The following is a 6,895-nucleotide window of genomic DNA, read 5'->3' on the forward strand; positions in this document are numbered from 1 at the left end:
TTTAATATTTGTTTCCAGACTTTACTACTATTTTTGAACCCATCTTCTTACCCCAAATTATTTGAGAGGCCTGTATCTTTCTAGTTCATGTATGAAAACTTTATTTATTCCAAGTATCCATTCTTTAAGGATTTGATTCACGGGTCATGTGAGTGTATATGACCTTGACAAGAAATTGGCTTTTTTTAATCATGGAGAACTCCAGAAAGAATAATGAACCACTTTTCTGCCCATTAGAAAGCTTCCACAACATCTACTCAGAGCATCTTCTCTTCCTCACTTCTCCCTGACTTTGCTCTTTAAGTTTACTCTGAGCAAGTAACACCTCTCTGGATTATTGCAAAAGCCCACTGGCTTTTTGCCTTAGCCTGTTGTTGCCATAATCAACTTGCTAAATGTCTAATTAGGTCAGCCCATTCTCACTGGAGAGTTGAATGGCTCCTTGTTGCCTATAAAATTAAACTTGAACTCTAGCCCATGTGCTAAGACAAAGCCAGCCTTACCCTATGTTCATCTTATGCTCCAATAACAGGCAGAGTTCTGTTTCTAGAATGTACCCTGCCCTTGGAGCCTTGCTTGGAAATTTGGTTGAGAGCTAGTTCCCTGAGAATCTTAAGACAGCTCACTAAAAAAGATTAGGGGCAACTGTTGTAGGCAAGCCATAATCCCTTGGTTTCAGTAGAAAAATGTTTTAAGTTCAGGGGTACCTGGCCGGCTCAGTTGGTAGAGCATGTGACTGGAGCTTGGGGTTTGTGAATTCGCACTTAATGGTCAACTGTCCAGTCCCACCCATTCCCCCCAAGGTAACTGCTACCATTGGCAGTGTGATTGCTTCCTAAGCAACCAGATACAGAACTGCTTTTCATGTAAAACTGCATAAATGTCTCCATTTTGTGCACCTTCTTCTGCATCTCACTTCTTTTCATAAGATTTTATTTGAGAGAGAGTGCATACACATGGGGAGAGGCAGAGAGGCAGGGAGAGAGAATCCCAAGCTGACTCCTTGCTGAGCGCCGAGCCCAATGCAAGGCTTGATCCCACGATTCTGAGATAACTACCAGAGCCCAACCCAAGAGCTGGATGCACACAACTGACTGAGCCACCTAGGTGACCCTCACTTTGGTTTTTATGACCCTGTTTCTCACACCAAACCACATAAGGCCACTTGACTCCAGGAAGAGCAAAGCATGAGCCAGCGATGACTAAAGGGCCACACCTCTCCAGCCACAGAATCTTCAGTAAGTCACTTTTCACTCCCTGGTGCCTTTCCTCACAAGTAACAAAGGGCATTTGAAGTTGATGTCGCGCTGTGGCTACCCCTGTCCCAACATTCTGTAACTCCGGTCTTTGGATGCCCCAGTACCCACTTCAGATCTACTGGGAAGAAGGGCAACTGTGGAAGAAGAGCTGTTTCTTTCACGTGCTCCTTCAACAGACATTTCAGTTGCGCTAGGTAGACCCCCAGGATGAGGCGATGTGTAACAGGCAGGTTCTTCTCAAGGAGCTCACCAACTAGTGGGAGAAATAGTCCCTTCAAGACCAGGAGCACATGGGAGTAACATTTCCGGGGAGGAGAAGCTGGGATTGAGACAGGTGTAGAGCCAGTAGTGCTCAAGAGGGACAGAAGGAAGCATACCACCCAAGAGGCGAAGCCTGAGGAACTGGGCAGATCATTGGCACTTAGAGCAAAAAATATAAGAGGAAAGGAAATGTCTGCCTTGAGGAACTTCATAAAGCTGCCGGCCTAGATTCTTCATAAATGTCAGTGTCACACAGGGCAGAGGGGCTGAGGAACCATTCCAGATTAAAGGAGACTCAAGAGACCCAACAACTAAATGAAATACGGGACCTTGGACCAAAACAAAAAGAAAGTGCTATAAAGGACATTTTTGGGATAATTCACAAAATTGCAATATGGAGTTGACCGAGGTTGAAAGATTGCCTCAGGATTAAAGTTCCTGATTTCGATAAGTATCTAAGGATATCCTTATTCTCAGGAAATAACACTGCATTTAAGGTTAAGGACTATGACAGGAGAGTGCCCGGCTGACTCAGTCAGTAGAGCACACGACTCTTGATCTCAAGGTCCTGAGTTCAAACCACAACTTGGGTGTGGAGTCTACTTAAAAAAGGGTGGGGCTGCCTCCTGGTGAGGGTGAGCTCCCTGACCCGGGAGTGTGCAAGCAGGGAGCCCTAGGCCGAGCTTAACACGAGCTGCAGGCATGATCACTTGCAAATCTGAGTGGCCAAGGTCTTCAAAGGTTAGAATCATCAAGGTCATCCGGACTTCCAACCCTCCCGCTAGGTCACAGTCACACAGACGCTGAGAACAGCCCAGGATGCCTCCTCTCGCCGGTGACGCTGTTTCAGTCACTTAAGCGCCAGACTCTTGATTTTGGCTCAGATCATGATTTCAGGGTCCTGAGAACAAGCCCAGTGTCAGGCCCCTCACTGGGTATAGAGCCTGCTCAAAATTCACCCCTCCATATCCAGGTTCTCTCTTTCTTTAAAAAAAAAAAAAAAAAAAGTAAAGGACTGTGATGTAATTTACTTCCAAGTGGTTTAATAATAATAACAAAAAGATGTAAATGTATGTGTGTAAAAGATACAGAGGAGAGAAAGCAAATTGGACAAGTGTGAGGGATACCTGGGTGGCTCAGTTCATTAAGCAGCTGCCTTTGGCTCAGGTCGTGGTCCCAGAGTCCTGGGATCTGGTCCTGCATCACACTCCTTGCTCACCCAGGAGCCTGCTTCTTTCTCTGCCTCTGCCTCTGCCTATGCCTCTCTCTCTCTGCTTGCCTTCTCTTTCAGACAAATAAATAAAATCTTTTTAAAAAGGGGGGGGGAGGGGTGGGGACAAGTGTGGAAAATCAATGGCTTTTTCTTTTTTTAAGTAAACTCTAGGCCCAACCGTTGGGCTGGAGCTCACAACCTGGAGATCAAGAGTTTTGTGCTCTACCAGCTGACCCAGCTAGGTGCCCCCCAAAATCAGTGACTCTTGATAAACGGTCTAAGGAAGTTCTTGTACTATTTTTGCAACTTTTCTGTAAGTATGAAATTATTTCAAAAGAAGTTTAAGAGGTGAGGACTTGCGGGTTAGGCTCCTGTGTGGACAGGGCGGGTGTAGGCAGCCGTCTGTCTGTCCAGAAGCCTGGGTGGTCGGGGGATGAACGTGAGGAACGGTCTTGGAGAAATATCCAGGGTGGTGGCAGCAACTTGTCCCAAGCACCCAAATGGCATTGGTGTATGCGAGAGGTCCCCCGCGGGGATGGGGTGGAGGGGGGCGAAGCGGGAGGGGCGCCGAGGGCCTCAGGGAAGCAGTGAGAGGCTGGAGGGCAGGATGGCAGTGACTGGGACAGGACGGGGAAGGGAGGGGAGTGGAGCCACGGGCCGTTCCGCCGGAAGGCCCGAGAGATAAGGGAAAGCTCTGCTGGCTGGGGCTGCAACGCGCCCCACGACCTTGGTTGAACAAAGGCTTCCCACACTGGGGTGGAGGCGGAGGAGCGCCTAGGAGCGACGCAGAAACAGCGTCACCGGCGAGCGGGGGCATCCCGGGCTGTTCTCAGCGTCTGTGTGACTGTGACCTAGCGGGAGGGTTGGAAGTCCGGATGACCTTGATGATTCTAACCTTTGAAGACCTTGGCCACTCAGATTTGCAAGTGATCATGCCTGCAGCTCGTGTTAAGCTCGGCCTAGGGCTCCCTGCTTGCACACTCCCGGGTCAGGGAGCTCACCCTCACCAGGAGGCAGCCCCTTCCAGCGACGGCCAGGGCGGGTCAGCTCTTTCGGCCGAAACAGACCGCCCAGCCGGACGCCTCCACCCACCGGCGTCCTTTGTTCTCATTTCGCCCCGCGGGGCTTGCGGCCACGAACACGGCCATGGCAGGAATATGCCACCAGATGGCGATAGTGCCCCAGTTTAGCCTCCCAGGCCTCGCCCTTCCAGCTTCTCTTCCCTGGAACCACTAACTGGGAGGAGCTGGGGTCTCTGCAGGAGCTCCCCACTCCACCCTGGCTTCCGGCTGTATTTTAAGGCATTTTGCCTGCCCTGAGTGTGGCAAAGGTGCTGTTCTTCCTTGTTCAGGCCGCAGTTCCCAAAGGCCTAGTACAAGCATGTGCTTCACGTACCACAAAGCAGGAGCACCAACAGAGGAAGAAAAAGGACGGATGAGGGTGGGTTATCAGTGTATATATATTTTATAAAACTAGTTACTTATTTTTTACTTCTTTCAAGTGGGCTCCATGTCCAATGTAGGGTTTTTTTTCTTTTTAATTTTATTTATTTATTTGACAGAGAGAGATCACAAGTAGGCAGAGAGTCAGGCAGGAGGGTGGGAAGCCGGTCCCTGCTGGGCAGAGAACCTGATGCTGGGCTCCATCCCAGACCCTGGGACCATGACCCTAGCGGAAAAGCCTTCACCACTTTAATCCGTGCAAAGTGCTTTTCATCAGGTCAATATCAGATCCACTTCCGCCCTCAGGGCAGGAGCAGGTGAGCAGGTGGAAGGCCCACCTAAGCTCTAGGCGGCCACCACCCTCCTCCTAAGTACAACACTCCCCTCCCACAAAAGTGGACTCCGTGGCCATTCTCCAAACCCCACGCCCATCTAACATTTGCCGAAAGGACACTCAGAACACCACCCCGTGGAATGCTTTTTTTTTTTTTTTTTTTAAGATTTTATTTATTTGACAGAGAGAGATCACAAGCAGGCAGAGAGGCAGGCAGAGAGAGGAGGAAGCAGGCTCCCTGCTGAGCAGAGAGTCTGATGCGGGGCTCGATCCCAGGACCCTGAGATCATGACCTGAGCCGAAGGCAACGGCTTAACCCACTGAGCCACCCAGGCGCCCCTGGAATGCTTCTTAAAAACAAACAAACAAATTATTTCTGGGGCAAGTCTGGGAAACCCCGATTTAAAGAATTTCCATCTGGTTTCTTTATGGCAGGTCTTCTCAGAATCCTTGACCTGCCGGCATACATTCTAGAAGATACAGCTTTTTTCCAAACTCCATGCCCATGGAGCCTTTTCTCCGTGGAGAGTCTCATGAGACTTAAGTTCCTGAAGGCTGACTTGGGGGCTGCTGGTTTCCATGCGGCCAGTCTTACTTGAATCTTACCCAGTGGGATTTACCCCCATTTTCCAGATGAGAACATGCCGGCACCGCAAGATGGGTGCGTTGCTTCTGGTTCCTTCGCTAACAACCAGCAGGTTCCAAGTTCGAGGCCATTCCTGACTCTCTCCTCGTTGAAGCCGCTTGCTCTGATGCACGAAGCTGAGCGTGCTTGCAGAGAACACTGGACTGGTGCAGAGTGGTAAGGTGATGTTTCCAGGAGCCCTCGGTGGGGAGCTTTGGGTTGAGTGACTGGGACAAAGCTTCGTGCTGGATTTTGCAGGCTTCATCCTGGTGATTTCTTCTGCTGCCCAAAGAGGAAAGTGAGGGCCCAGCCTCTGAGGCCCTCTTACCTCTGCCACTGGCCACCCCCAACTCACCATCAAGGCATGGTCTCTTGGCCACAGGGAGGGGAATGGGACACGCAGGTCAGGAAACAGGTGGAGTTCCAGGAACACCAGGGTGAGAAAGCAGCCAGGGACCTGTACCCCAGGTGTGCAGGGCCGTGAGGAAAAGGGCCCACAGAAGAGGATCTGGAGGAGAGAAGGTTCCCTAAGGCCTGACCCACTGTCCCCTTTCTGCAACATGCTGAGCCCACCCCACCAAGGAACACAGGGCTCCTCAAATGGATGGGAGGTTTTTTTCAAGGTCCTTCATAGCATTCTTTACCTATTTTTGTCTTCTTTTTCTGTTAGAAGTACTTTTACAGAGGACATTTCCTTCCTCCAACACAAGGCTGCCCAGGGTGGTGGGAAGGGCCAAGGTGGGGGTTGGGGGGCTCTCTGAGGACCGGGATAGGCCACCCCCTTGGGCCTTCAGTTCTGTGTTTGGCCTTCACCTTCTTGAGCTCAGGGACGCTCCCCTGGGCAACTGCACAGTTGCAGAATTCCCATGAGACTTAATTTCCTAATTTATGCTGGAAAGATTTGCTGTCCCCTCTTTCCCTGGTTCCTGATGGGCCCTGCATGGTTCAGAATCCGGGGAGAAGTTGGGACCCATTGAATTCTAGGTTGAAGAGTGAGATCAGTTGTCCCCACTCCTGGGTGGAGGACATCTCTATTGCCAGTTTCAAGGACATCATGTCTCTCCTTGGATCCAGATGGACACGTATAGGCATTTGTTCTCCCGGGTTCCAGTTCTAGATGAGTTAACACTATGATTCAGCTGCCGTCCAGTCTCAGCCCTCCTGAGCCTGGGAGACACCCTGTCTCTCCCCTGCTCCGTGCCCCACGCCTACCCTGTACCTTGAGGGTGAGGGCAGCTGGGCCGGCAGAGAGCTGCGGCTCCCTATCTGCCTGGCATCTGCCGGCACCCAAACAACTGGGCTCAAAGGGGAAGAATGACAAGCCCTGGCAGCTGCCGAGCTACCCAGCGGGGCAGGGAAGGTGGCCAGGTGGGGCTGAGACAGGGTGCGGCGACAGGGAGCTCCAAGGCTTGCCCAGACACCTGGCTGGCCCAGGAGGGCTGGGTGTGTTGACGAGTGTGGGCTGACCCAACGCCAGGCTACTGAGCGCCTGGCGAGCACCGGATTCGGTGGGCAACTGAGGGAATAAGGGAACAGGGAAGGGAGCCTCAGATTTTTGACCTACAAGACGCGATGCTAGCAGGGCAGTTTGGGAGTTCAAATGACTTGATACATACAAGGAACTCAGAACAGTCCCTATAAGTGCTCCAAAGTTTCAGGTGTGAGTATTAGGAGCCCAACACGTAAGTTACAGCAGGTTTAGCCTCTGGTTCATCTCTTATCCCCTACCTAGCTGCAAAAACAGCAGACGAGGGGTGCCTG

This window comes from Mustela nivalis (genome assembly GCF_964662115.1).
Source record: "Mustela nivalis genome assembly, chromosome: 1".
NCBI lineage: Eukaryota > Metazoa > Chordata > Mammalia > Carnivora > Mustelidae > Mustela > Mustela nivalis.